Source organism: Moschus berezovskii, chromosome 3 (assembly GCF_049115385.1).
Source record: "Moschus berezovskii isolate FMDL1 chromosome 3, NW_MosBer_1.0, whole genome shotgun sequence".
In the NCBI taxonomy this organism is placed as follows: Eukaryota; Metazoa; Chordata; class Mammalia; order Artiodactyla; family Moschidae; genus Moschus; species Moschus berezovskii.
Genome location: NC_142462.1, coordinates 76,563,575 through 76,591,530, shown reverse-complemented (window position 1 = coordinate 76,591,530; position 27,956 = coordinate 76,563,575). Strand labels below are relative to the sequence as shown.

The 27,956-nt window shown below is 41.1% G+C and overlaps 1 protein-coding gene and 1 pseudogene across 4 annotated transcripts in view; one reads left to right on the top strand and one right to left on the bottom strand.

Annotated features, from left to right (window-relative positions):
- CREB5 (cAMP responsive element binding protein 5) overlaps window positions 1-27,956 on the top strand; it is a 456,686-nt gene that overhangs the window by 226,892 nt on the left and 201,838 nt on the right. The gene's annotated exons all lie outside the window — the stretch shown is intronic.
- On the bottom strand, window positions 8,403-16,225 carry LOC148778357 (small ribosomal subunit protein uS5 pseudogene; annotated as a pseudogene).

Sequence of the window (27,956 nt, the reverse complement as noted above, 5' to 3'; positions counted from 1 at the left end):
TCTGCACATCAAAGGAAACTATAAATAAGGTGAAAAGACAGGCTTCAGAATGGGAGAAAATAATAGCAAATGAAGCAACTGATAAAGGATTAATCTCCAAAATATACAAGCAGCTCCTGCAGATCAATTCCAGAAAAATAAATGACCCAATCAAAAAATGGACCAAAGAACTAAACAGATATTTCTCCAAAGGAGACATAAAGATGGCTAACAAACACATGAAAAAATGCTCAACATCCCTCATAATCAGAGAAATGCAAATCAAAACCACAATGAGATACCATTTCACACCAGTGAGAATGGCTGCTATCCAAAAGTCTACATGCAATAAATGCTGGAGAGGGTGTGGAGAAAAGGGAATTCTCTTACACTGTTGGTGGGAATGCAAACTAGTACAGCCACTATGGAGAACAGTGTGGAGATTCCTCAAAAAACTGGAAATAGAACTGCCATATGATCCAGCAATTGCACTCCTGGGCATACACACAGAGGAAACTAGAATTGAAAGAGACACATGTACTCCAATGTTCATTGCAGCACTGTTTATAATAGCCAGGACATGGAAGCAACCTAGATGTCCATCTACAGACGAATGGATGAGAAAGTTTTGGTACATATACACAATGGAGTATTACTCAGCCATTAAAAAGAATGCATTTGAACCAGTTCTAATCAGGTGGATGAAACTAGAGCCTATTATACAGAGTGAAGTAAGCCAGAAAGAAAAACACCAATACAGTATACTAATGCATATATATGGAATTTAGAAAGATGCTAATGATAACCCTGTATATGAGACAGCAAAAGAGACACAGATATATAGAACAATCTTTTGGACTCTGTGGGAGAGGGTGAGGGTGGGATGATTTGGGAGAATGGCATTGAAACATGTATGTTGTCATATGTGAAACGAATCACCAGTTCAGGGTCGATGCATGTTACAGGATGCTCGGGGCTGGTGTGCGGGGATGACCCGGAGGATAAAGGGAGGAGGGAGGTGGGAGGGGGGTTCAGGAAGGGGAACTCATGTACACCCGGGGTGGATTCATGTCAATGTATGGCAAAACCAACCAATATAATATTATAAAATAATTAGCCTCCAATTAAAAAAAAAGAGAAAGAGAGAAAAAAAATAAATAAAAGGTTGTTTTTTTTAAAGTCCATTTTTTTTTTCATTTCTTTATTATTATTATTTTTGTCATACCATGTGGTTTACAGGATCTGAGGTCCCCAACCAGGGTTCAAACCCAGGCCTACAGCAGTGAAAGCACATGTTTTAACCACAGGACTGCCAGGGAATTCCCTAAAAGATAGTTTTTGAGTAGAAAAATCCTCTTATGTGTGTTTTGATTGTGATTAGTTTCTGTGTTTAGATAAGAGAGAGTTATATGGCAGGATTTTTTCTTTTCTCCTGTTACAGCTCTGTGCAGTGAGCAGGTTTTCTCCTTTTGGTTCATATCTGTCATGGCCCAAGGCCACTTGGTTGAGTTGGATGCACTAGGGGGTATGGTGGTCACTTGGTCTCCTGCCACCGGCAACAGTGGTAGCTAAGTGAGAAGGCTTCATGCTTGTCATGGTCAGAGCCCACAGCTTCTGAACCCAGCCTGGTTGACTAGGCTCTGCCACAAGTGTTGGGGAGGGAGAAGGCAGAGAGGTGAGCATGAAGGGTCAGATAAGGAAGGAGGAAATATCAATGAATGGACTATAGATCACCCAAGGTTACCATTGTGAGGGCAACCTTCAGAGGGGCTGGAATCTGTGCCCTAGTGTCAGATAATGTTGATTTGAGTGGCCAAATGTTAGTGTTATTCTCAAGCAAGAACTGAAAGCTGGAAGGGCATCTTTGAGGACCTTTGTCATTTTCCTTTTCTTGAGCAGCTTCTCTGTCACTGGCCTTCCAAGTGTTGCAACTCATGCCATCAGGTCTTCAGTTCTGTCCTTTCAGGCCTGGAACCCATCTTTTCTAGTACGTGTTTAAAGACTGTAGCAGTGTGTCCTATTTATTCTCCTTGGACTTCTTTCTATGTCCCACTCTGCCAGCTGGGTGATCAGGGGGAGCTGGCAGCAAGGAGAGGGGCCGGAGGGAAGGTGGTGAAAGGAGTGCTCAGAACTATCTGGCTTTGGGTTTTTCCAGAAGTTGATAGCATTCGGCTTAGTGACCACAATTCAATTATAAGCACCGCACAGCCATCCTGAGTGACTATATTCTTGCCAAAAACTGCTGTGTAAAGGCGGCTGCATTTTTGTTAGCCTTGCCTGATGGATTTTTAAGTATATTAACCACATACATTTACACAAAGGGGAAAATTTACTACTTAAACAGAGGGACCTAAATCCCCTAGGCTAAATAAACCCAATGAAAACACAAGAACTGCATTTACAGGCCTCCCAAAGATAAGAATTCAACCTTTAAAAAGGTTCCTTCAAATGAAAAATGGATGGCGGAGCTGCTAATAGCCCAGTAACCTAGGAATGTAACTCTTCCCTAATGTGCAAGACCTTCGGAGCAGTTTCAGCTTTTCGGGGTAGAGGATTTTCACCCCAGGCTTCTGCATGGGTCTGGGCCCAGAAGGTCCCGTTGTGGCCTTAGAGATTTAACGACCACCTTGGAAGACAGACTGTCTTGGCAACTTTTTGTTGTTGTTGCGTCTGTTGTGTGTGTGTGTGTAAAAGAGAGAGAGTTGCTTGTGTGTGTCAGTCTCTGGGAGGAGAGGCAGGGCCAAGGCTGGGGAGAATGTATATATCCCCAGCTTTTTCCAGTTAGACTTTGGTGGGAGACTGAAGGGATCTTTGTCTTCTGAAACTTAGGGGAAGAAGAGTTAGGAGGCTTAGAAATCTCCTAGTCGAGTCACTGCTGCAGGTGTTTCTCTGCAGAACTAGGTTATGCCTTAGGGCCACTGTGAGGCAGTAGTTTTCGCCCAGCACATTCACAGACTTCCAGTGGGATGGAGGGTCCCTGAAGCTCGTTACCAGTAAATCTTGCCACTGCATTAAGGACAAGTTACAACATGCAGGTGAATTTGTGTTTCTGTTGTAAATCATCTGAATATTCTCTTTAAATAAATATGGTGACTGGGGAAAGGGGTCAGCTACTAAAGGGGCAAGGGGATTTTTTGAGGTGATCAAGCTCTTCTTCATCTGAGTTGTGGTAGTAGTTACATGGCTGTATGAACTGCAGGATTAAAAAGGGTGAATTTTAGCATCTGCAAATTGTAACTCATACACCTGGCCTCCCTAAAACTACAGATGAATAAAGAAAGAATGAATGGATGGATGAATGAGTGAATTTTTTTCACTTGTCTCCTTGCTGCTTTGCCAGCCAGCGAGCCATTTAGACAACGTTTCCCTTTCAAAGGAAGGACACCACGTCATCAGCTCTGGCCTGTGAGCTCATGATGCCAGTAAAGCTGTTGCTGAAAAAGCAAAGATGGTGTGTGTTTCCTGCTGGGGCAGATGACCTAACCTGCCAGGTAGCAATGCCCTTGTATGGTTAGCACAGGTAGGGAAATACCTAGCTTCATGCTGACTCACCAGCTAAAAAGTCATTGCTCTGGATGAGTCAGAGTCACAAATGTGTTCTGAACAGTCTCACATGTCCTGCATTGTGAAAGGCTGAAAACACCAATGAGGGCAGACACTTGCAGATCTCGCTGGCCCTATATGGACATCAGCCTCAGTCTGCCGAACTCCCAGTTCCTGGCCTAGTCCTGTTGAAGTCAAGCCCTCTAGCTCATTCAGTCACATACCCAGTTAGGTACAGGAGAAAATGATTCAAATTTATGCATTACTAATGTTGTTTATTTAGTTATAGGTAAACCTAATGGTATAATAAATGTTTCAATGTTAAGTATATTTCTGTTCATATTTCTGAAGAGTAGGGGTGTGTCTGTGTGTATGTAAGGATACAGAGTTAAAACAGACTTGGGCAATGTAAAATACCGCAGAAAATAGGGGTTTCCAAGGAAAACATGGGGAAACGCTGTAGGAGAATCTAACGCATGCTATAGCTTTTAAAAGGAAACATTAATAGTGAAACATGCCCTCCAAGGGCAAGTCAGTAATAAATTTCATGTCAGAAATTACCTGTCAGTAGGATTATGTTAAATAATGTTGAATTGTTATTAGTCGGAGGGGAAAGAGCAGAGTAACTTTCTCGAAAGTGTTCAAAGAGTGTCATGTTTCACACACAAATCCCATTATTGTTTAACAGGATTTTTGTGCTTAACCCTTCTCAAAGATGTATTGAAAATTTTGACCATTTTAGTTCATACTCCAAATGCAGTCATTAAGGAAAAGAAGCCAAACTTTCTCTGCAGGAATTTGGAATTACCCAGAGGACTAGTGTATCTGATTAGACATCCATTGTAGAGTGTCCCAATTGATAAATGTCTGCCTGCTTACTGGAGCCACAAAGAAAAATGTCTTCACTTCTTTGCCTCAGCAATGTAGCAATGAAATAGTGGGGGCCTCCCTGTTTCAACATTTTGAGCATTTTGCTTGTTTTGGCCAAATAACTGAAAATGTGTTTTCCCCTTGAAGAAAGTCTCATAGCAAATGTGTGAATTTTTAAGGTTCATTGCAATATATTTGGTCTGAAACTGAGTCCACTCATTTAGCCAGGGCCCAGAACCCTACCCCAGATGCAATGAAGATGGGGACTGCTGGGAACAGGGTGGGAAACATAACTAAGGTTTAAATGTGAGCTAACACATTGTCACGGGGCTTTTTCACTAAGAGCTGCTTATGACTCATAGGTGTCAAATCATCAAGTCATTACCCCTAGAATAAAAGATCATTTCAACTTTATGTGAACTGAATGAAGCATGATCGCTGCATTGGATTTGGGTTTGTGAAAGACAAAGTCAGAGGTAAGCTTTGGGATCCCTCCATACACTTTGATTTCACTGCTTAATGACTGTCCTGGGTCCCTTTTGGAAATTGTCATATTTAATGACATATTTGACTTCATGACATTCAAACAAGATCTTGCCAGTGAGTGACTGATTGAGCACAGTAGGCATTAGTGGAAATCTTTATTTCTTCAGGTCATCAAGTCTCAATATTTGTACTCAAGCAGTAATTTACAAATGGTCTTGGGGGTGGCTTAGGGTCATAGATAAATTTTCCAGTGTGCAAGCCACTGCATCCTTTGAGGGCTACTTAGAATCCAGAGGGGCTGATTGCCAGCCTGGAGCATTCTGATCTGCTTCAGGAATGCTGTATTGGGGGTAAGCACAGTGACTTCCTTTTTAAATTTATTTATTTATTTTAATTGGAGGACAACAGTTCACAACACTGTGGTGGCCCCTGCCACACATCTACATGGATCAGCCATGGGTGCACATCCTAAACCCCCCATCCTGAACCCACTTCCCACCTCCCTCCTCACCCCATCCCTCTGGGTTGTCCCAGAGCATCAGCTTTGAGTGCCCTGCTTCATACATTGAACTCGCACTGGTCATCTATTTTATATTTGGTAATACACATGTCTCAGTGCTATTCTCTCGAATTATCCCACCCTCACCTTCTCCCACATAGTCCAAAAGTCTGTTCTTTACATCTGTGTCTCTTTTGCTGCCTCGCTTATAGGATCATCGTCACCATCTTTCTAAATTCCATATATATGCATTATTATACTGTATTGGTGTTTTTCCTTCTGGCTTACTTCACTCTGTATAATAGGCTCCAATTTCATCCACCTCATTAGAGCTGACTCAAATACATCCTTTTTTATAGCTGAAAAATATCCCATTGTGTATATGTACCAAAACTTCCTTATCCATTTGTCTGACAATGGACATCTAGGTTGCTTCCATGTCCTAGCTGTTGTAAATCGTGCTGCGATGAACATTGGGATGCCTTTGTCCCAATGTGTCTCTTTCAGTTCTGGTTTCCTCGGTGTGTATGTCCAGCAGTGGGATTGCTGGGTCGTATGGCAGTTCTATTTCCAGTTTTTAAAGGAATCTCCACACTGTTCGCCATAGTGGCTGTACCAGTTTGTATTCCCACCATCAGTGTAGAGGGTTCCCTTTTCTCCACACCCTCTCCAGCATTTATTGTTTGTAGCCTTTTTGATGGCAGCCATTCTGACTGGTGTGAGATGATACCTCATTGTGGTTTTGATTTGCATTTCTCTGATAATGGGTGAGGTTGAGCATCTTTTCATGTGTTTGTTAGCCATCTATATGTCTTCTTTAGAGAAATGTCTGTTTAGTTCTTTGGCCTCCAGGAGGATACCACAATGATTCCACTGGAACATTGGCCCACTTTTTGATTGGGTTCTTTATTTTTCTGGTATTGAGCTGCATAAGCTGCTTGTGTATTTTGGAGATTAATTCTTTGTCAGTTGCTTCATTTGCTATTATTTTCTCCCATTCTGAAGGCTTCTTTTTCACCTTGCTTATAATTTCCTTCACTGTGTAAAAGCTTTTAAGTTTAATTAGGTCCCATTTGTTTATTTTTGTTTTTATTTCCATTACTCTGGGAAGAAGGTGGGTCATAGAAGATCTTGCTGTGACTTATGTCACAGAGTGTTCTGCCTATGTGTTCTTCTAAGAGTTTTATAGTTTCTGATCTTACATTTAGATCTTTAATCCATTTTGAGTTTATTTTTGTGTATGGTGTTAGAAGGTATTCTAGTTTCATTCTTTTATAAGTGGTTGACCAGTTTTCCCAGCACCACTTGTTAAAGATTGTCTTTTCTCCACTGTATGTTTTTGCCTTTTTTGTTGAAGATAAGGTGTCCATAGGGGCATGGATTTATCTCTGGGCTTTCCGTTTTGTTCCATTGATCTTACTGTCTTGAGGACTATCACTTTGTAGTATAGTCTGAAGTCAGGAAGGTTGATTCCTCCAGTTCCAGTCTTCTTTCTCAAGATTCCTTTGGCTATTCAAGGTTTTTTTTTGTGTGTGTTTCCATACAAACTGTAAAATTATTTGTTCTGGTTCTGTGAAAAATATCATTGGTAGCTTGATAGAGATTGTGTTGAATCTATAGATTGCTTTGGGTAGTATGGCAGTCATTTGTACTGTCTATTTGAGATTTGATCTTGCAGTTATGGAATGGTTTCTTAATTATGTTGCAAAATATATAACTTATTAATATCCTGTTGTGAGTTAGCTGTAACAGAGGCTAGGCTGCTGTCATCACCCACAACATATATAGTGAGATCAAGGCCTAGTCAGTGAGACTATGCCTTTTTTTTTTTTTTGAAGACTGAACCTTTTTTATTTTATTGAAGTGCAGTTGATTTATGTGTTAATTTCTACTACACAGCAAAGTGATTCCGTTGTTTACACACACACACACACATAGATACAGACACACATTATATTTTTTTCCATTATGGTTTATTACAGGATATTGACTATATCAATAATTCCCTGTACTATACGGTAGGACCTGGTTGCTTACCCCCCATTTTTTCTTTTTTTTTTTTTTTGATGAATGGCAGTGATTCAGAGAATGGATAACTGAACATGAATCACTTGGAAACATGAATAAATATAAACAGAGACTATGCCTTTTTCATGAGATACCACCTTCATCACCAGCAGGCTGCCTGTCCTGATCTAGTCAAACTTCAGTCAAAACAGATTGGATACTCTTGTTATCACTTCTGAGAGATTCCTCATGCTTCAGTCATAATGAGAAACCCATTCATTTCCAAAAACTTCTCACCTTCATGTGAAATCAATTCCTTCTGTTCCTGGCCTAAAACTCTCTCTCTCTCTTTTTTTTTTAACAATTAGGAAGAACTACCTTTTGTTCTAATTGTGAACAAAACTTCTTAAATATTTTAATCACAAGCATTTCAGACATTATGGAAGTACAAAAGTCATGATAATGACCCAGCATGGACCTACCACACAACTTAAACAGTTATCAGCCCATAACTGGTCACACTTCATTGGTGTATCTACCCATTTCCAGCCACTCCCAAGGTTATTAGAAGCAATATCCCATATATCATAGCATTTTATCCATAAGTATTGGGAATATAAGTATGAAAGACAAGTTCATTAAAGTTTTTTAAAGAGAAGTAGCCATGATCCCAGGCTTCCCAGGTGATGCTAATGATTAAAAAAATAAAACAAAACAACCTGCCTGCCAATGCAGGAGATGCGGGTTCAATCCCTGGGTCAAGAAGATCCCTGGAGGAGGGCATGGCAACCCACTCCAGTACTCTTGCATGGAGAGTCCCATGGACAGAGGAGCCTGGCGGGCTATAGTGCAGGGGGTCACAAAGAGTCAGAAACAACTGAAGCAACTTGGCCCAGAACAGCATACAACCATGATACCATTCCTTCACCTAAAAATTTACCCATAGTTTAGTACTTTTAAACATCTTTCAGATGTCCTTATTTGTTCCATAGGATTTTTGCCCTTTATTTTTTATTAATTAATTCACTTTATATTTCTTATATAGAATTGCAACAGTGGTGGCCATAGATGGAGCCTGAGTTCTCTGCAGGGAAACTCTGGTGTGACTCTATAGGAGATGGTCATTGGATTCCTGACAGGGAAGCTTGGTGATCACAGTCTCTTTTCAGAGGTCAGCTGTAAGTCTTGGAGGTGGAATCACAGTGGTCAAGATTGGCAGTGCAGCCCCTAGCCGAGGTGTAGCAGTCATCCATACTGGCCATCAGTAGTGACTTCTTGAGTGCGAGGCCAAGATGACGCCGGTATCTCTGGGGTGGAAAAAGACATTCACCATGGAGGTGGGCGTCTTGCAGGGACAGTGTGGTACTTGCCTGTCTTGTTCTTCCAGGAGCATTGCCACACTGGGACAATGGAGAGCTTGAGCAAGATGATGGCCCCTAAGATGGCCATGATGACTTCTTTGGAGCAGTAAACACTCAGATTGACATGCCCATTGTAGTCCAGATGGCAACAGATACCTTGAACCTGGTCCAGTGGCTAGCATAGGTCTGCTTTTTTTGTGGATATTATCTTCAACACCTCATCCTTGAGGCATATCCCCAGGAGAAAGTTTGTGATTTCAGATTCTGTGATGGGCATGGAGAAGAGAGAAATCTCATCCAGGGATTTGGTCTTCCTGTCCTTGACCAGGAGCCCAGCCTGGCCTTGATTTCTCCACCTCAGTGGTGTGGACTGGGCTGCTGCTTCTTACTCTAGGGCCCCAGGAATACCAGTATGTCTGTTCCATTTGGTGTTTTCCCAGATAACAAGTGTTCAGTTCAGTCAGTTCAGTCGCTCAGTCGTGTCCGACTCTCCGCGACCCCATGAATCACAGCACGCCAGGCCTCCCTGTCCATCACCAACTCCCGGAGTACACTCAAACCCATGTCCACAGAATCGGTGATGCCATCCAGCCATCTCATTCTCCGTCGTCCCCTTCTCCTCCCGCCCCCAACCTTTCCCAGCATCAGAGTCTTTTCCAGTGAGTCAACTCGTCTCATGAGGTGGCCAAAGTATTGGAGTTTCAGCTTTAGCATCAGTCCCTCCAATGAACATCCAGGATTGATCTCCTTTAGAATGGACTGGTTGGATCTCCTTGCAGTATAAGGGACTCTCAAGAGTCTTCTCCAACACCACAGTTCAAAAGCATCGATTCTTCGGCGATCAGCTTTCTTCACAGTCCAACTCTCACATCCATACATGACCACGGGAAAAACCATTGCCTTGATAACAAGTGTACTTTATTTTAATTGGGACTGAAATACTCTCTATACATTGAAATTGGTTGACATGTCTTTCATGATGCTTTTACATCACATTCTGCTCCCTTTCCCTCCTTTTTTTTTTTTTGTTTTGCCTTGAAATTTATTTGCTAAAGAGTTTGTAGAGTTTTGCAGACTGTGAATATTGTTGATTCCGTTCCTACGCTGTCAGTTTAACAAGTTCCTTTGTTTCTTATATTTCCCATAAATTGGCGATTTAGACTTTCTTGGCTTGATTTAGCATCAAGTTCATTTTTTGGGAAAGAACAGTTCAAAGACAATGTGGAGTACTGTCAGGAGGCACCAAATTCTTTAGGAATCTGACAGTCATTGACAGTCCTTGCCTAGATCCATTACTTTGGAAATTACAAAATGGTGAAGTACAGTTCTATCATCTCTGCTTCATTTTGTAGCTGGACTCCGTCTGTAAGGAGGACCTACCTTCAACTATGTGACTACCTTGAAGCCCAGTTCAAAACTTCCTTTAGCTCTTTTCGCCATCTTTCCTTGCTGCATTATGGTGCACATGAATGTCCTGGCTGATGCTCTCAAGAGTATCCACAATGCTGAAAAGAGAGGCAAATGCCAGCTGCTTATTAAGCCATGCTCCAAAGTCATCATCAGGTTTCTAACTATGATAATGAAGCATGGTTGCACTGGTGAATTTGATATCACTGATTATCACATGGCTGGGAAAATTGTGAAACTCACTGGCAGACTAAATAAGTGTGGAGTGATCAGCCCCAGATTTGATGTGCGATTCAAAGATCCAGAAAAATGGCAGAATAGCCTGCTCCCATCCCTTCAGTTTGGTTGCTGTACTGACAACCTCAGCTGGCATCAGGGCCCATGAAGAAGCAAGACAAAACCAAAAAAAAGGGAAATCCTTGGATTCTTTTTCTAGGAATGTAATATGTACAAGTAAAATGTTTCAGAGAACAGAGGCAAGACAACAGCAACAAGAAAAGCTTCCTGTAGCCTATGGCTCATTTGTTTTAGGGACAGAGAAATGTCCTTTTATCCAGTAAGTATCCAGAAACAACACTTCACACATAAAAGGAGATAGCATGTAGCAGGAAAAAACAAGCCAGGGGCTCAGGAGTCACGGCTCTATCTCTGAGATCTGTATTGATATTGGACAAACTGTGTCATTTCTTAGAGCTGGAGGTTCCAAGCCCCTACTTACACTTCAACCAGAGAAGCAGTTTTCCCCTAATTTCATTTGAACAAATCAGACCATGATTTTTAAAATAATTTTATCAATATTTTATTGAAATGTAGTTGATTTATAATGTCATGTTAATTTCTACTGTACAGCAAAATGATTCAGAATGTGTACGCTTCCTTTTTCATATTCTTTTTTAGTGTGGTTTAAAACAGGATATTAAATGTAGTTCCCTGTGCTATATAGGAGGACTTTATTGTTTATCCATTCTATACATAATAACTAGCATCTATTAACCCCAAATCACCGACTCTGTGGACATGAGTTTGAGTGAACTCCGGGAGTTGGTGATGGACAGGGAGGCCTGGCGTGCTGTGATTCATGGGGTCACAAAGAGTCGGACACGACTGAGCGACTGAACTGAACTGAACTGAACTGAACCCCAAACTCCCAGGTCATCCCTCCCCTGCCCCAACTTTCCCTTGGCAACCACAAGTTTGTTCTCTATGTCTGTGAGTCTGTTTCTGTTTCATAGATAAGTTCATTTGTGAGGCCATGGCTTTCTATCACTAAAGTTTCTTTCCATGAAGACATTTTATGATTTTCATTTAGGATAAAACAAAATCTATAAGTCCACATCAGGATATTTAGGAGCCAAGTACCAAGAAGAGCTAAGTATTATTTCTAAGAATGTGTTATTTCATTTATTCATCCTTTAATTGAATAGTTCATTTATATTTTTAGTCTTTAAACAGGGCTTTATGCTATCTAAGTCTCTTTAACATCTAAACATTGAAAGTGGGTATTGTGAGCAGTAACCTTTAGGGGATTTCCTGGGGGTACTATTCTTGAAGCCTCAGCCTGAGGATCAGAGAGTTGAGGAAAGGATGCTGGGATTCTTGAAAGTCTTTATTGATATCATCCAAAAGAATGAGTCCATGTACTTGACAACTGAGTTTGGAATTTTCCTCATGGAAAGACTCCTTGGAGGAGCCATTGTAGGGGGTATTTGACAGTATTCCTAAGAGGGAAAGTAATTTAGAAGAACATCTGGAGAACTCTCACTAATTGTTTACGTAATCAAGTTAATCTCAAATCATAAAGAAAAAATTTGATCAATGATCCTACTTCCAAACTCCTCATCCAGCTGTCCTTCAGTTCTTTGTGAAGAGAACTCTCATCCACACAGCTAATGAGTGAATATAGATTACAAGCATTAAGTCTGGTTTTAGCGCAGTCCCAGGTTCCAGGTAGGAAATACGGACTCTGCTTTCTCATTCAGTTCAGTCGCTCAGTCGTGTCCGACTCTTTGTGACCCCAGGAATCACAGCACGCCAGGCCTCCCTGTCCATCACCAACTCCCGGAGTTCACTCAAACTCACGTCCATCGAGTCGGTGATGCCATCCAGTCATCTCATTCTCTGTCGTCCCCTTCTCCTCCTGCCCCCAATCCCTCCCAGCATCAGAGTTTTTTCCAGTGAGTCAACTCTTTGCATGAGGTGGCCAAAGTATTGGAGTTTCAGCTTTAACATCAGTCTTTCCAATGAACACCCAGGACTGATCTCCTTTAGAATGGACTGGTTGGATCTCCTTGCAGTCCAAGGGACTCTCAAGAGTCTTCTCCAACACCACAGTTCAAAAGCATCAATTCTTTGGCGATCAGCTTTCTTCACAATCCAGCTCTCATTCCATACATGACCACTGGAAAAAACATAGCCTTGACTAGACGGACCTTTGCTGGCAAAGTAATGTCTCTTCTCTTTAATATGCTATCTAGGTTGGTCATAACTTTCCTTCCAAGGAGTAAGCGTCTTTTAATTTCATGGCTGCAATCAGCATCTGCAGTGATTTTGGAGCCCCCCAAAATAAAGTCTGACACTGTTTCCACTGTTTCTCCATCTATTTCCCATGAAGTGATGGGACCAGATGCCATGATCTTAGCTTTCCGAATGTTGAGCTTCAAGCCAAGTTTTTCACTCTCCTGTTTCACTTTCATCAAGAGGCTTTTTAGTTCCTCTTTACTTTCTGCCATAAGGGTACTGTCATCTGCATATCTGAGGTTATTGATATTTCTCCTGGCAATCTTGATTCCAGCTTGTGCTTCACCTATCCCAGAGTTCCTCATGATGTACTCTGCATATAAGTTAAATAAGCAGGGTGACAATATACAGCCTTGACGTACTCCTTTTCCTATTTAGAACCAGTCTGTTGTTCCATGTCCAGTTCTAACTGTTGCTTACTGACCTGCATACAGGTGTATCAAGAGGCAGGTCAGGTGGTCTGGTATTCCCATCTCTTTCAGAATTTTCCACAGTTTATTGTGATCCACACAGCCAAAGGCTTTAGCATAGTCAATAAAGCAGAAATAGATGTTTTTCTGGAACTCTCTTGCTTTCTCCATGATCCAGCGGATGTTGGCAATTTGATCTCTGGTGCCTCTGCCTTTTCTAAAACCAGCTTGGACATCTGGAAGTTCATGGTTCACGTATTGCTGAAGCCTGGCTTGGAGAATTTTGAGCATGACTTTACTAGCATGTGAGATGAGTGCAATTGTGCGGTAGTTTGAGCATTCTTTGGCATTGCCTTTCTTTGGGATTGGAATGAAAACTGACCTTTTCCAGTCCTGTGGCCACTGCTGATTTTTCCAAATTTGCTGGCATATTGAGTGCAGCACTTTCACAGCATCATCTTTCAGGATTTGGAATAGCTCAACTGGAATTCCATCACTTCCACTATCTTTGTTCATAGTGATGCTTTCTAAGGCCCACTTGACTTCACATTCCAGGATGTCTGGCTCTAGGTGAGTGATCACACCATCATGATTATCTTGGTCGTGAAGATCTTTTTTGTACAGTTCTTCTGTGTATTCTTGCCACCTCTTCTTAGTATCTTCTTCTTCTGTTAGGTCTATCCCATTTCTGTCCTTTATTGATCCCATCTTTGCATGAAATGTTCCCTTTGTGTCTCTAATTTTCTTGAAGAGATCTCTGGTCTTTCCCATTCTGTAGTTTTCCTCTATTTCTTTGCATTGATCGCTGAGAAAGGCTTTCTTATCTCTCATTACTATTCTTTGGTACTCTGTATTCAGATGCTTATATCTTTCCTTTTCTCCTTTGCTTTTTGCTTCTCTTCTTTTCACAGCTATTTGTAAGGCCTCCTCAGACAGTCATTTTGCTTTTTTGCATTTCTTTTCCATGGGGATGGTCTTGATCTCTGTCTCCTGTACAATGTCACAAACCTCCATCCATAGTTCATCAGGCACTCTATCTATCAGATCTAGTCCCTTAAATCTATTTCTCACTTCCACTGTATAATTATAAGGGATTTTATTTAGGTCATACCTGAATGGGTTGCCATTTCCATCTCCAGGGGATCTTCCTGACCCAGGGATCGAACCTGGGTCTCCACATTGTAGGCAGATGCTTTACCATCTGAGCTACCAGGGAAGCACGCTTTTTCATTAGTGCCCCTGAAATTTTGCTCTGGGTATGTGTATTCAAAGTGGTTCAGGTTGATGGGGACGTCCCTGAAGGTTCGGTGGTAGTGACTCCACACTTCCACCACAGGGGACACCAGTTTGATCTCTGTTTGGGAACTAGGATCCCTCATGCTGTGCATAGCAGCCAAAAAAAGAAAAGAAAAAAAACAAATTCTTTTCTCAATAACGTGAAGCAAATATTTAAAATAAAGAAACCAAAGTGGCTCATGTTAAGGGGATGAGTCGAAGGAGGAAAGTGGAAAACACAATCCCAGAATCCATCATTGGAATCACACTGGCTTGTGACAGAGGCAGCACAAAAATAAACTCGACAGTTCTCACCTCTGAAACTAGGCGCAATGGGGGCTTCCCTTCCTCACAGTTTCACTCAGTACTTAGTCATAGAAGGTGCTGCTGCTTCCCTGGCACTTAATAATTTAATAGTGAGAGCAGTTCCTGGCAGGAGATGTTATGAAACAAGCTGAAGAGTAAGAGGGGGAAAAAAAGAGCAGTGCTTCATTTAACAAATTCAGAGCCTTTCTTGGAGGCCATGAAGTTCTCAGTTCAAGTTAATTATCACCAACAAATATTTATTTATTCCCTTGATGAATATTTATCAAATGGCTCCTTTGAGCAGCATGCGGTGTTGGCGTCACCCTGACACGGAGATGACAAGAAGCAGTCCCTTTTAAGCAAAAGGCAGAGACAGTTTGCACAAATCGTTATGAAACGAGGTGAACTTTGATAGCTCTATATGAAAGGGGTACAAGTGAAAGTTTTATGAGGACATGGTAGGAAGAGATTAGTTCTAGTTGGAGATTGAGAGGCAGCCTAGTAAAGGAGATGGCACTGAGACCGAACTTGGAAAACTGGGGAGAATTCTAGCAGGAGAAGGCAGCAGGGAGGAGGCAGGAGGCATTGAGGACGGAGCATCCACAGTGAGCCAGGGTAAGGCATGGGGAACAGCTTCCCCTCTTGGCATCTGTGAATTCGTAAAGACATTTGAGATTGGAATCCTTGCATATGCTGCTGGTTGAGACCATGATGCTATATGAAAAGGAGATGTGCTTTATGTTTCCCTCATTTGTGTCAACTGCCACTCCTACTGATCTTGTCAGAAATCACATTCATCTCAGACTCTGCAAACAAACAAACTCCATTTCATTCTGTTTTTCACCCTGCATCAACACATCTGCTTCTCTGTCAGATGCAGCTCTGATTTTAGGACTGGTGTTGCCCCGGGCTCCCCTGAGTAGCCACGCACATGGTGAGCAGTTGTCCTACTTTTCAGGGTTCCAGGCATCCTGTGCCTTTGCCCAGGTAATCCTGCAGGACCAGTAGGGCTCTGGGATTCTAGATCTCTACACTGGTACAGCCACTCACAGAGGGGGCAGGCCTCCCACCCCAGCCTCCCCTTAGATGTGGCGACTCACCGGATTGTGGGGTAAACACTGCCCCACCCCACTGGCTAAACACTAACTTTAACAATTTGATTCCTGCTTCACAAACTACCAGTGGGGTTAGGCTAAGGATCACAATGTCAATCACTTTCTTTCTCAATTTGAGAAGAAAGGGGAAATACCTTGCAAAAGGAATGCAGGTATAATTCAGACACTGTAACTTTCTCTTCAAGACAACGGCAGCCACTCTCTTGATGCACGGACCATTTTATGATTTATCAGGAACTTTCAAAGACAGGATGCAATCTGATTCTTGTTACAGGATTTATCATTATTCCCACTTTATATATAAAGAAATTGAGAGGCCCATTCATTAATGTAATAAAAATCATGGCTCTCACCTGGGCACATCTCCACGCTTTGCCCAAACAACTTTACATTTAACTCATCGAAGCCCCCCCTGAATTGTTCTGTAAGGTAGACGGTGGTTGTCCTCATTTTGGTGCTGAAGGAAGCAGGCACAGAGGAGTTCTATAGTTTGCTCAAAGGCCCACAGCTAGTATCTGGGACAAGACTTGCCCAGTGTGGCTCCAAGGGAGCACTAGGTGGCCCATAGCCTGGATCTGAAAGACAATGCTTATCCAGATCTATCACTCACCCAGCCAAGAGGATTCCTGAATATCATGTGTCCCCATGGCAAACGTTTCTCCTAGACAAACACCTTCAAACACCTTCTCTATCCTTGTTGTTCAGCCGCTCAGTTGTGTCTGACTCTTTGTGACCCCATGGACTGCAGCACACCAGGCTATCCTGCCCTTCACCATCTCCTGGAGTTTGCTCAAACTCATATCCAGTAAGTTGGTGATGCCATCCAACCATCTCATCCTCTGTCCTCTTTTCCTCCTGCCTTCAATCTTCCCCAGCATCAGGGTCTTTTCCAGTGAGTTGACTGTGCCTCGGGTGGTCAAAGTACTTTAACTTGCGTAGATTTTGTTTGTTTGGCTGTGCTGGGTCTTCACTGCTGCGCGGAAGCTTCTTTAGTTGCAGTGTGCAGGTTTCTCATTATGGTGGCTTCTCTTGTGGCAGAGCACAGTGTCTAGAGTGTGTGGGCTTCAGTAGTTGCAGCACCTGGGCTCCGTAATTGTGGCTGCTGGACTCTAGAGCACAGGATCAGTAGTTGTGGCTCCTGGGCTTAGTTGCTCCTCTGTGCGTGGGATCTTTCTGGATCAGGGATCACACCCTGCATTGGCAGGTGGATTCTTTACCACTGAGTCACCAGGGAAGGCCTAATTTGGGTAAATTTTGAGATAACTCTAAAAGAGAAAATTGTTTGGTGTCTGCTTATTTTCCCCTGTCATTTGACATTGAGATAGACATCAGCATTTCCAGTGAGAAAACCACACATCTAAGCCCTTCCCTGTTTCTCCAAGATGACAATGAAGCATTCTCTGGGAATAAGAGGATGTTTCCATGTTTTGTGCAGAGCTGAGGCACATGGGGAAACAGCAGTGGACTCAGCACTAGAAAACCTAGATTGTGGTCATGGGCTATAAGTGTGACCTTGGACTAGTTGTTGTACCTCTCTGAGCCTCAGTTGTATCAAGTAATGACTCTTCTGCCCGTATCATGTTAAAAAAAAAAAAGGTTATAAGAATTAGTGTGAAATCTGTAGCATACCATATGAATGTGGTGAGCTACTATTGTCCTTTATAGTTTCTAGCCATAGTTTGTTGTTTTTTTCCCCCTCAAAGCTTATTCTTGTACTTCAATGCAAGAGGTTTTTAAAAAAAGAAATTCCAAAACGGTTTGTAAGTTTCTGCACAATTTAGGCATTATTATAATGAAATGAGCTTGATTTATTAAAGATTCTCAAAACAATAACTTTTAGGCTGGTACAATAATTCACCCCTTATGGTTTGAGCCAAGGATATATTTAATCTGTATAGAGGAGAGAAACAACTTTTGTGATTTTTCTAAGATATTCTTCTAGAAAATTCAGAATAAGTCAAACTTTTGAGATTTGAGAATATTTCAGCTTTGAAAAGATTTGCTTTTGAGTTATAAATCTTGATGAATGGAAACAATATTGCATGGTCGTGAAGAGTATGTGAACTTCAGGGAGAAATAGAACTTATCACTAGTCAGAAGAGTTGGGCTTGAGTTCTGGCTCCACCACTTACTGTTCTGAGACCTTAGGCAGATATTTGAGCTGCACTTGGTCTCTTTTCCTCACCTGAAAAATGGGTACATAATAATAATAACACTTCAGTATACGTGCCTTGAGAACCCCATGAACAGTAACAAAGGGCAAAATGATAGGATACTGAATGAGGAATTCCCCAGGTCAGTAGGTGCCCAGTATGCTACTGGAGCTCAGTGGAGAAATAACTCTAGAAGGAATAAAGGGATGGAGCAAAAGCAAAACCAATACCCAGTTCTGGATGTGACCAGTGATAGAAGCAAGGTCCGGTGCTGTAAAGAGCAATATTGCATAGGAACCTGGAATGTTAGGTCCATGAATCAAGGCAAATTGGAAGTGGTCAAACAGGAGATGGCAAGAGTGAACATCGACATTCTAGGAATCAGTGAATTTAAATGGACTGGAATGGGTGAATTTAACTCAGATGACCATTATATCTACTACTGTGGGCAGGAATCCCTTAGAAGAAATGGAGTAGCCATCATGGTCAACAAAAGAGTCCGAAATGCAGTACTTGGATGCAATCTTAAAAATGACAGGATGATTTCTGTTCGTTTCCAAGGCAAACCTTTCAATATTACAGTAATCCAGGCCTATGCCCCAACCAGTAATGCTGAAGAAGCCGAAGTTAATCGGTTCTATGAAGACCTACAAGACCTTTTAGAACTAACACCCCAAAAAGATGTCCTTTTCATTATAGGGGACTGGAATGCAAAAGTAGGAAGTCAAGAAACACCTGGAGTAACTGGCAAATTTGGCCTTGGAGCACGGAATGAAGCAAGGCAAAGGCTAATAGAGTTTTGTCAAGAGAATGCACTGGTCATAGCAAACACCCTCTTCCAACAACACAAGAGAAGACTCTACACATGGACATCACCAGATGGTCAACACCGAAATCAGATTGATTATATTCTTTGCAACCAAAGATGGAGAAGCTGTATACAGTTAGCGAAAACAAGACCAGGAGCTGACTGTGGCTCAGATCATGAACTCCTTATTGCGAAGTTGAGACTTAAACTGAAGAAAGTAGGGAAAACCACTAGACCATTCAGATATGACCTCAATCAAATCCCTTATGATTATACAGTGGAAGTGAGAAATAGATTTAAGGGACTAGATCTGATTGATAGAATGCCTGATGAACTCTGGACGGAGGTTCGTGACATTGTACAGGAGACAGGGACCAAGACCATCCCCATGGAAAAGAAATGCAAAAGAGCGAAATGGCTGTCTGAGGAGGCCTTACAAATAGCTGTGAAAAGAAGAGAGGCGAAAAGCAAAGGAGAAAAGGAAAGATATAAGCATCTGAATGCAGAGTTCCAAAGAATAGCAAGGAGAGATAAGAAAGCCTTCCTCAGTGATCAATGCAAAGAAATAGAGGAAAACAACAGAATAGGAAAAACAAGAGACCTCTTCAAGAAAATTAGAGATTCCAAGGGAACATTTCATGCAAAGATGGGCTCGATAAAGGACAGAAATGGTATGGACCTAACAGAAGCAGAAGATATTAAGAAGAGGTGGCAGGAATACACAGAAGAACTGTACAAAAAAGATCTTCATGACCAAGATAGTCACGATAACGTGATCACTGACCTAGAGCCAGACATTTTGGAATGTGAAGTCAAGTGGGCCTTAGAAAGCATCACTACGAACAAAGCTAGTGGAGGTGATGGAATTCCAGTTGAGCTATTTCAAGTCTTGAAAGATGATGCTGTGAAAGTGCTGCACTCAATATGCCAGCAGATTTGGAAAACTCAGCAGTGGCCACAGGACTGGAAAAGGTCAGTTTTCATTCCAATCCCAAAGAAAGGCAATGCCAAAGAATGCTCAAACTACCGGACAATTGCACTCATCTCACACGCTAGTAAAGTCATGCTCAAAATTCTCCAAGCCAGGCTTCAGCAGTATGTAAACCGTGAACTCCCAGATGTTCAAGCAGGTTTTAGAAAAGTCAGAGGCACCAGAGATCAAATTGCCAACATCCGCTGGATCATGGAGAAAGCAAGAGAGTTCCAGAAAAACATCTATTTCTGCTTCATTGACTATGCCAAAGCCTTTGACTGTGTTGATCACAATAAACTGTGGAACATTCTGAGAGAGATGGGAATCCCAGACCACCTCACCTGCCTCTTGAGAAACCTGTATGCAGGTCATGTTAGAACTGTACATGGAACAACAGACTGGTTCCAAATAGGAAAAGGTGTACGTCAAGGTTGTATATTGTCACCTTGCTTATTTAACTTATATGCAGAGTACATCATGAGGAACACTGGGCTGGAAGAAGCACATGCTGGAATCAAGATTGCTGGGAGAAATATCAATAACCTCAGATATGCAGATGACACTACCCTTATGGCAGAAAGTGAAGAGGAACTCAGAAGCCTCTTGATGAAAGTGAAAGAGGAGAGTGAAAAGGTTGGCTTGAAGCTCAACATTCAGAAAACAAAGATCATGGCATCTGGTCCCATCACTTCATGGGAGATAGATGGAAAAACAGTGGAAACAGTGTCAGACTTTATTTTTTGGGGCTCCAAAATCACTGCAGATGCTGATTGCAGCCATGAAATTAAAAGACGCTTGCTCCTTGGAAGGAAAGTTATGACCAACCTTGATAGTATATTAAAAAGCAGAGACATTACTTTGCCAACCAAGGTCCGTCTAGTCAAGGCAATGGTTTTTCCCGTGGTCATGTATGGATGTGAGAGTTGGACTGTGAAGAAGGCTGATCGCCGAAGAATCGATGCTTTTGAACTGTGGTGTTGGAGAAGACTCTTGAGAGTCCCTTATACTGCAAGGAGATCCAACCAGTCCATTCTAAAGGAGATCAACCCTGGATGTTCATTGGAGGGACTGATGCTAAAGCTGAAACTGCAATACTTTGGCCACCTCATGCGACGAGTTGACTCACTGGAAAAGACTGTGATGCTGGGAAAGGTTGGGGGCGGGAGGAGAAGGGGACGACGGAGAATGAGATGGCTGGATGGCATCACCGACTCTGTGGACATGAATTTTAGTGTACTCCGGGGGTTGGTGATGGACAGGGAGGCCTGGCGTGCTGTGATTCATGGGGTCGCGGAGAGTCGGACACGACTGAGCGACTGAACTGAACTGAACTGAATAATAATTAACTACGTGGGTGTTTATGAGGATTAAATAAAATAATGTATGTGAGCATTTAGCATGGTAAATGCTCAAAAATTGTTAGCTTTTGCTGAAAAAAATTGCATACTACAGAATTCCCTTCTTTCAGCCTGAATACACCATATTTTCTTTATTCATTTGTCTGTCAGTGGACATTTAGGTTGTTTACACATCATAGCTACTGTGAATAATGCTTCTATGCTTACGGGTGTGCTAATATCTCTTCGAGATCTGAGATCTTGATTCTCATTCTTTTGAATAAATACCTAGCAGTGGAATTCAGGGATCATATGGTAGATAAATGTATAAATGTTCCCGACCCAAGGATCGAACTGCATGTCTTGTGTCACCTGCATTGGTAGGTGGGTTCTTTACCACTGGTGCCACCTGGGAAGCCCCAAATATGTGTGTGTGTGTGTGTGTGTTTGAAACTTCTGTACATTTTTAGGACTTCCCCATAGCTCAAATGGTAAAGAATCTGCCTGCAATGCCAGAGACCCAGGTTCAATCCCTGGGTTGGGAAAATTCTCTGGAGAAGGGAATGGCAGTCCACTCCAGTATTCTTGCCTGGAGAATCCCATGGACAGAGGAGCCTGGCTAGCTACCATCCATGGGGTTGCAAAGAGTTGGACACTACTGAGCAACCAACTACTCCTCCTCCTCTGTACTGTTTTCTATTGAGCTTCACCATTCTGTATCCCCACCAATAATATAAAGGTATTTCAACTTCTCCACAGCCTCGCCAGCACTAGTCTTTGGTTTTTCTTTGATACTAGCCATCATGACTGGTGTGAGATGTTAATCCCATTGTGGTTCTGGTTTGCATTTCTTTGACGATTAGTGGTATTGAGCATTTTTTTCATATACATGCCGGCCATAAAGTTATTAAGTGAAATGAACTAGTCACAGAAAGACAAATACATCATGATTCTCTTAATATGAAGGGCCTAAAATAGTTGAATTTATAGAATCAGAGTGGAGTAATGGTTGCCAGGAGCTCAGAGGTAAAGGAAATAGGGAGTTAGTTATTAGTCAACCAGCACGTAGTGTCAGTCAAGAAAGATGAATAAGCTCTAGAGACCTGCTGTACAACGTTATACCGATAGTCAACAATAATGTATAAAGTGTAATAATAATATGTAATAAAGTGTATAAAATGTAATAATATACTTAAAAGTTTGTTAAGAGTTTATATCTTATGTTAAATGTTCTCACAATGAGAAAGTGTATTTTTAAAATTCTAAAGTAGGCCATACTGTAGCAGTGATAAATTCATAGATACATGAAAATATTCAATTCCTTAAAGATGAAAAATATTTTAATCCACCTATTAGATAATGGATAAATCTAAATAAATGTACTCAGATTATTAAAATAAATAAATAAATGCATTGAAAAGTAAAAAAAAATAAAATAAAATTCTAAAGTAAAAATGGTCCTAAAAGTTGGAAAGTTCTGACATTGTTTCTAAATTTATGAAAAAATATGTTCCAATGTGGCTATTCAGATCATCCTCACAGAACTGGTCAGTTCTTAAGGTTGATATGATATAAGCCTAATAATGCCGTTTTGAATTAGATATAGTATTGGCTCATGACCTTTTGATAATGCTAAAATAAGAGATTCATCAATAAGAAGTAATCGGATAGGAAAGGCATTGACATGATAAATTATTTTGTACAGATCGATCAATAACAGAACCTTACTAGGTAAGCACCCAAACAGTCTTCTGACATCATTTCTAGAATAGGATGGTCTCACTAAACCCCAGATTTGGCTCTCCAGGAAGCTTCTATCTTAAACTAAATCCTACTCAATAGTAAATAGATTTTGATTTAATATCCTTGAACTGATGAGTTTTCTTGGATTATTGTATGATTTAAACTATAAATAAAAGTTATCTCCATCATACATATAGTTGGAACTAAATCAGTAAAAGACTTAAAATTAATAGCTCAGTGGAGTAGTAAATGCCAAGTCTCTGATTTATATTCTGTTATTGAAGTAGCAGAAATAGAAGGGAACTTCTCTTTGGAAATGCCCAAAATCATGATTCCTGAACCATTTATGCTAATATTGTTGAGGTCTTTGTTTTGGAGCCATCTGATGAGAAAAGCTACCTTGAAAGGAATTTCTTTAATTTCTTCAATGACTAATTTCATTTGGAAAAAGTAATTTCATTTATACCAAGTGTGTTAGTAAACAGTGTTACAAAAGAATTCTACTATTAAAGGGAGCATTTTAGAGCCCACTTTTCCTATGAAGTCACACCCATCAAGATCATGTCTTGGTATCTCTAGATTTTCACACAGGCCTGGTACCTAATAAAGATCATGATTGTCTCCAGAAGGAATCGTCTTTAAATGATGAAGGTGTTCACAGGGTAAAAGTTTCTAACTGCAATTTATATTTCATCTTATGAAGATACTAAGAACCATATGGGCTTCCCTGGTGGCTCAGATAGCAAAGAATTTACCTGCAATGCAGGAGACAAGGATTCCATCCCTGGCCTGGGAAGATCCCCTGAAGAAGGGACTAGCAATCCCCTCCAGTATTCTTGCCTAGAAAATCCCATGGCCAGAGGAGCCTGGCAGGCTACAGTCCATGGGGTCACAAGAGTCAGATATAACTGAGTGACTAACAAACACACACAAACAAACCATACATCTAGAAAACGGCTGTACCATTCGCTTTTCCATACCTGGCCCCAGGCTCCTCCCTTGTGGCCCCCTTGTTGGCATCCAGAGCCATCATGGTGAAGAGGAGGAGGCCACAGATTAACCTGCATTTAAAACTATGCCTATCCAGTCAGCCACTTTTGAGTCAAGAGATGTCTGTAAAAGATTGCCTGTCCTCTGCCATAGAAATGCTGTTAACCAAAGAGAGAATCAAATAAAAAAAGAGAATGAAATGAAAATCTATGATCCAGTTGCTTTTGAAGATGAAGGAATGCTTGCTGGCATTAACATTTTATAAAACCGATGAGAAGTCCCTAGAATTAATTTTATCTAAAATCTAGTCCCAAATTTGGAATTGAATGCTAATCGAAAAAGTTATATTAAATCTCTATTTCCAAAATAATTTCAGAATGACGTGGACATTTCCACATGCCTAATATGGCAGCATCTCCCTAGGGCTCTCAGAGCTGAGTGGCCTTGGAATTGTGTAGTGAGACTAGAGCAGCCCCTAGAGATGTCCAGACTAGGATTAGTCAGAATCTAATCCAGTCTTGGCTGGCCCTGGAGATTCAGAGAGGTCACAGGGAATCCTGCATCTCTGGTAGAATAATGTTTGCCTTGTCAGGCAGTGTGTAAAAAACTATTGGCATGCAGGGTTACTGATAAATGCCAAGAGCCAGAAAGTTTGGGTTATGATGGTTATGAACAAAGGAAAGTATTTACAATATCCCTTTTGCCCCAAAATAGATTCTAAACACTCTACAAGCACAATGGAATGCATCCATTCATTTCTAAATGGGTCGTCTCCTATCCCCATGTTTAGGTCATAGCTATTTCTAGACCTTCACAGACCAAATTCAGTAGTGTCACCTTCTGAACCAAGTAACTGCATATACTGTGGTTTTCCCTTGTTTATCTTGCCTTGTTTTGTTTTACACAGCCTGTATCACTAGTGTCTCAATCAAGGTCAGCAGATTGAATTCAACCCCATTCATTTAAATGAGCGATAAATTCATGCCAGCACCATGATCTCACCCCCCTGAGTAGCAGAATGTGGCCATGCAGTGCGCTAAAGTCAATCTTCCAGACGCAAGTGTTCAGTGTGACCCTGAAACCACACCTGAAAGACAGGATGGTGTTGTCATACTAGCATGCATTCTGACTTCAGCTTCATTTATTAAGGGCAACATGTATCCGGAGGTGAAAGAAAAACTTGAAATGGTTGATGTATTGTTATAATTGAGGAAGTGCCAGTAATTCAGATAAATGATATCAATGGAGAAGATTCATCCAAACACCAGCGTGGAATTTCCTAATATTTGCTGCCAATTTGCTATCAAGTAGATGGTTAGGAAATCTCAGGTGGATGCTAATCGCACAAGGGCCAAAAACAATCTTATTACCAGGGTGGAGGTCAGTGATGAACATTGTGATATGACATCATATGCCTTGCAATGCAGCTCTTTGCAGTATGCCAGGTTGGAGATCAGTGTGCAGGCAATGTTGAATGTTCCCTGTGAGTGAAACTCCGGGGAGGAGAGAGTGGCAAGTTCCTCTTGACGCCAGGTGAACTCTGATACACATAAACAGATTCTCTCTCTCTCTCTAACACACACACACACAGCCTTCCTCTCTCCTTAAAGATGTTCATTACACCAGTCACAGTGGAAGGAGAAGAAAACTCTTGCCAACTTGTAGCCATCAGAGCTGCCTGCTAGTGCAGCTCTTTACCAGACTATGAAGATATACTCCAGCAATGAAGGGGCACCCAAAGAGGAAGGAGACTGCACCATCCTGTAACAACTAGGGCTGAAGACAGCAGAATTGTAACTGGCATTTCTTAAAATTATATTATGTCTGCTGAGTTTTGTATATACATTTTCTTAGTTAATTATGATATCAGCGTCTTAAGGGAGGGACTGTATTTCCATTTTATGGATGAAGAAACTGAGGCTCAGAGATTTTTAATGACACTTGTGGTCACACAAATCCACTCTAAACCACTGTGCAATAAAAGCCAAAATAGGAGTATATAGAGTGGCAACTTGTTGTTCTGTACCAAATGCAGTCTCTACTTATATATGTATGAATATCAATAGCTTATCATATGTTTAGGCCTGAGCATGCCCAAGATCCCATCGATGGACACTTGCACACTCTTACACTGGTGGTCCTTTTACCAAATGTTTTGACCTTGTGGTAGCCTCTGGTCATATTCTAATATTTTTAGCCAAAGTTATAATAAAGAAATCTTTCTACTTCAAAATAGCCTTGCAGATCAAACTCTGGACAATCTGAAATGCCACTTCCCTGTTTGGCGAGGGTTAAATGGTTGTCTCAGGCCAGTGTTTAGTTCACATTCTATAAATGGCTCTTACTCCTTGATCTGAGTCACTGTATGTATTACAGCAAAGTCACTTACAGATCAATTTATTTTTAGCATCTTAAAGAAACAGATTCAACAGGGAGTGTTTGTCAGACCACAGGCTAACTCAAAGGAAAAGTTATCTTGCTGAGGAACTTTCTTTCTTCTTGATTCCTCTGCCTACAGCTCTCTGCTTGTGCTAGGCCTTTGCATATTGTATTAAAATGTCTTGAATTATTTAAATAGCAGAACTTTATGCTAATATCTTACACAGTAGAGAAGTTTTGTGGTGTGCAAGTGGCAGAGCCTTTTGCATTTTAAGGAAAAGAATGTTGGGAAATAACGAGTACAATTACCTACCTTTCAACTTTGTAATAGAAATTTTCTCTAAGATGAAAACCCAGGAATACGACTAAGCACAATGATGATAATGATAATGGTGATGATGCCGTTGATGGTGATGAGGGTAGTGAGTGATGACATTGATAAGCACCACCACCATTAGGAGAGATTCTGGATCCATCCGTTAAATAAATATGGCATGCTGCCCTCTACAGGTATGCAGTCTAAACCATATAGCATTAAAATCACACAAATAGGTAAAGCAATCTCAATTATACAGACCAATGTATAAATGCAAGTTGAATATTAAAGCCAGTTAAATAAGTAAAACCTTTATACTCTACAGGTCTAATTTGTATAAATTCTGAAGCCAAATAAGAAGCAAGGATTTAGTAACTCATTTATTTTACATTTCTCTTCTGAGTTTTTGAATGTGTATATTTGAGGCCAATGGCAGAAGCAGGAAAGACCAACTGGAAGTTCATGGACACTTGAAAAAGTGTCTGCTGTCATAATTTTCTGCTGACAGTTGAAAAAGCTGTCCTCTGGTTTTGTTAAGACATGTTATTTATGGATAAGGTATTTAATGGTATTTAATGGCTGGATGGCATCACCGACTTGATGGACATGAGTTTGAGTGAACTCTGGGAGTTGGTGATGGACAGGGAGGCCTGGCGTGCTGTGATTCATGGGTTCGCAAAGAGTCAGACACGACTGAGCGACTGAACTGAACTGAATAAACAATTAATGAATAACAATAGGTCTAGAAACATTACATTTGCTTGTATTTCAAAAAGGTTGGCTTTTATATAACATTCAACTAGCATTTTTAGAAACTAAACTAACAGGCTTTGGAAAAAAAAAAAAGAGGGTCTGCCTGGCTCCATCTCTACCCTTCTACTTCTGCCACACCCCAGTCAATACTCTTGCTATTTTAGTATCTGAATTGAATGTTTTCTTCAGTTTACCCTTTACTCTTCCTTGCTGGGGATATGAACCTATGGAGGAAAAACTGCTAGGCAAAGAATCTTTAAAACTGATTTCTTTTACTCACCTTCCACCCTTGAGTTTAGTTTAAGTTTATTCATTCTGATCACTGAGCTGTTCTTAATGTTATTTCTTTCCTCTAAAAGGAAGGGCTGTCTCAATGGGGCTGAGAACCCATGAGTCTGGACTTTTTGGGATTTTGCCATGCAAGCCAATGAGTGCATAGACCAGTGGTGATGAGCACCAGCTTAGAGTAATCCTGGGCTCGTGTCTAGCTTCCTCCACTTACCTGCTGGGTGATTGTGGGGCCAGTTAAAGAATGTCTCTGAGCCTCAATTTCTCATCAGCAAATGAGTACAATAATATCTACCTCAGAGGAGTTGGGAGAGCATTCTAAAATACACTACAGGATGAAGCATTTTTATAAGTATCATCTTTTTTCATTCCCATGACCACCTTGTTAGGAAGAGGCTACTATCACCCCAACTTACAGAATGAGGAAATACAGCTTAAGGA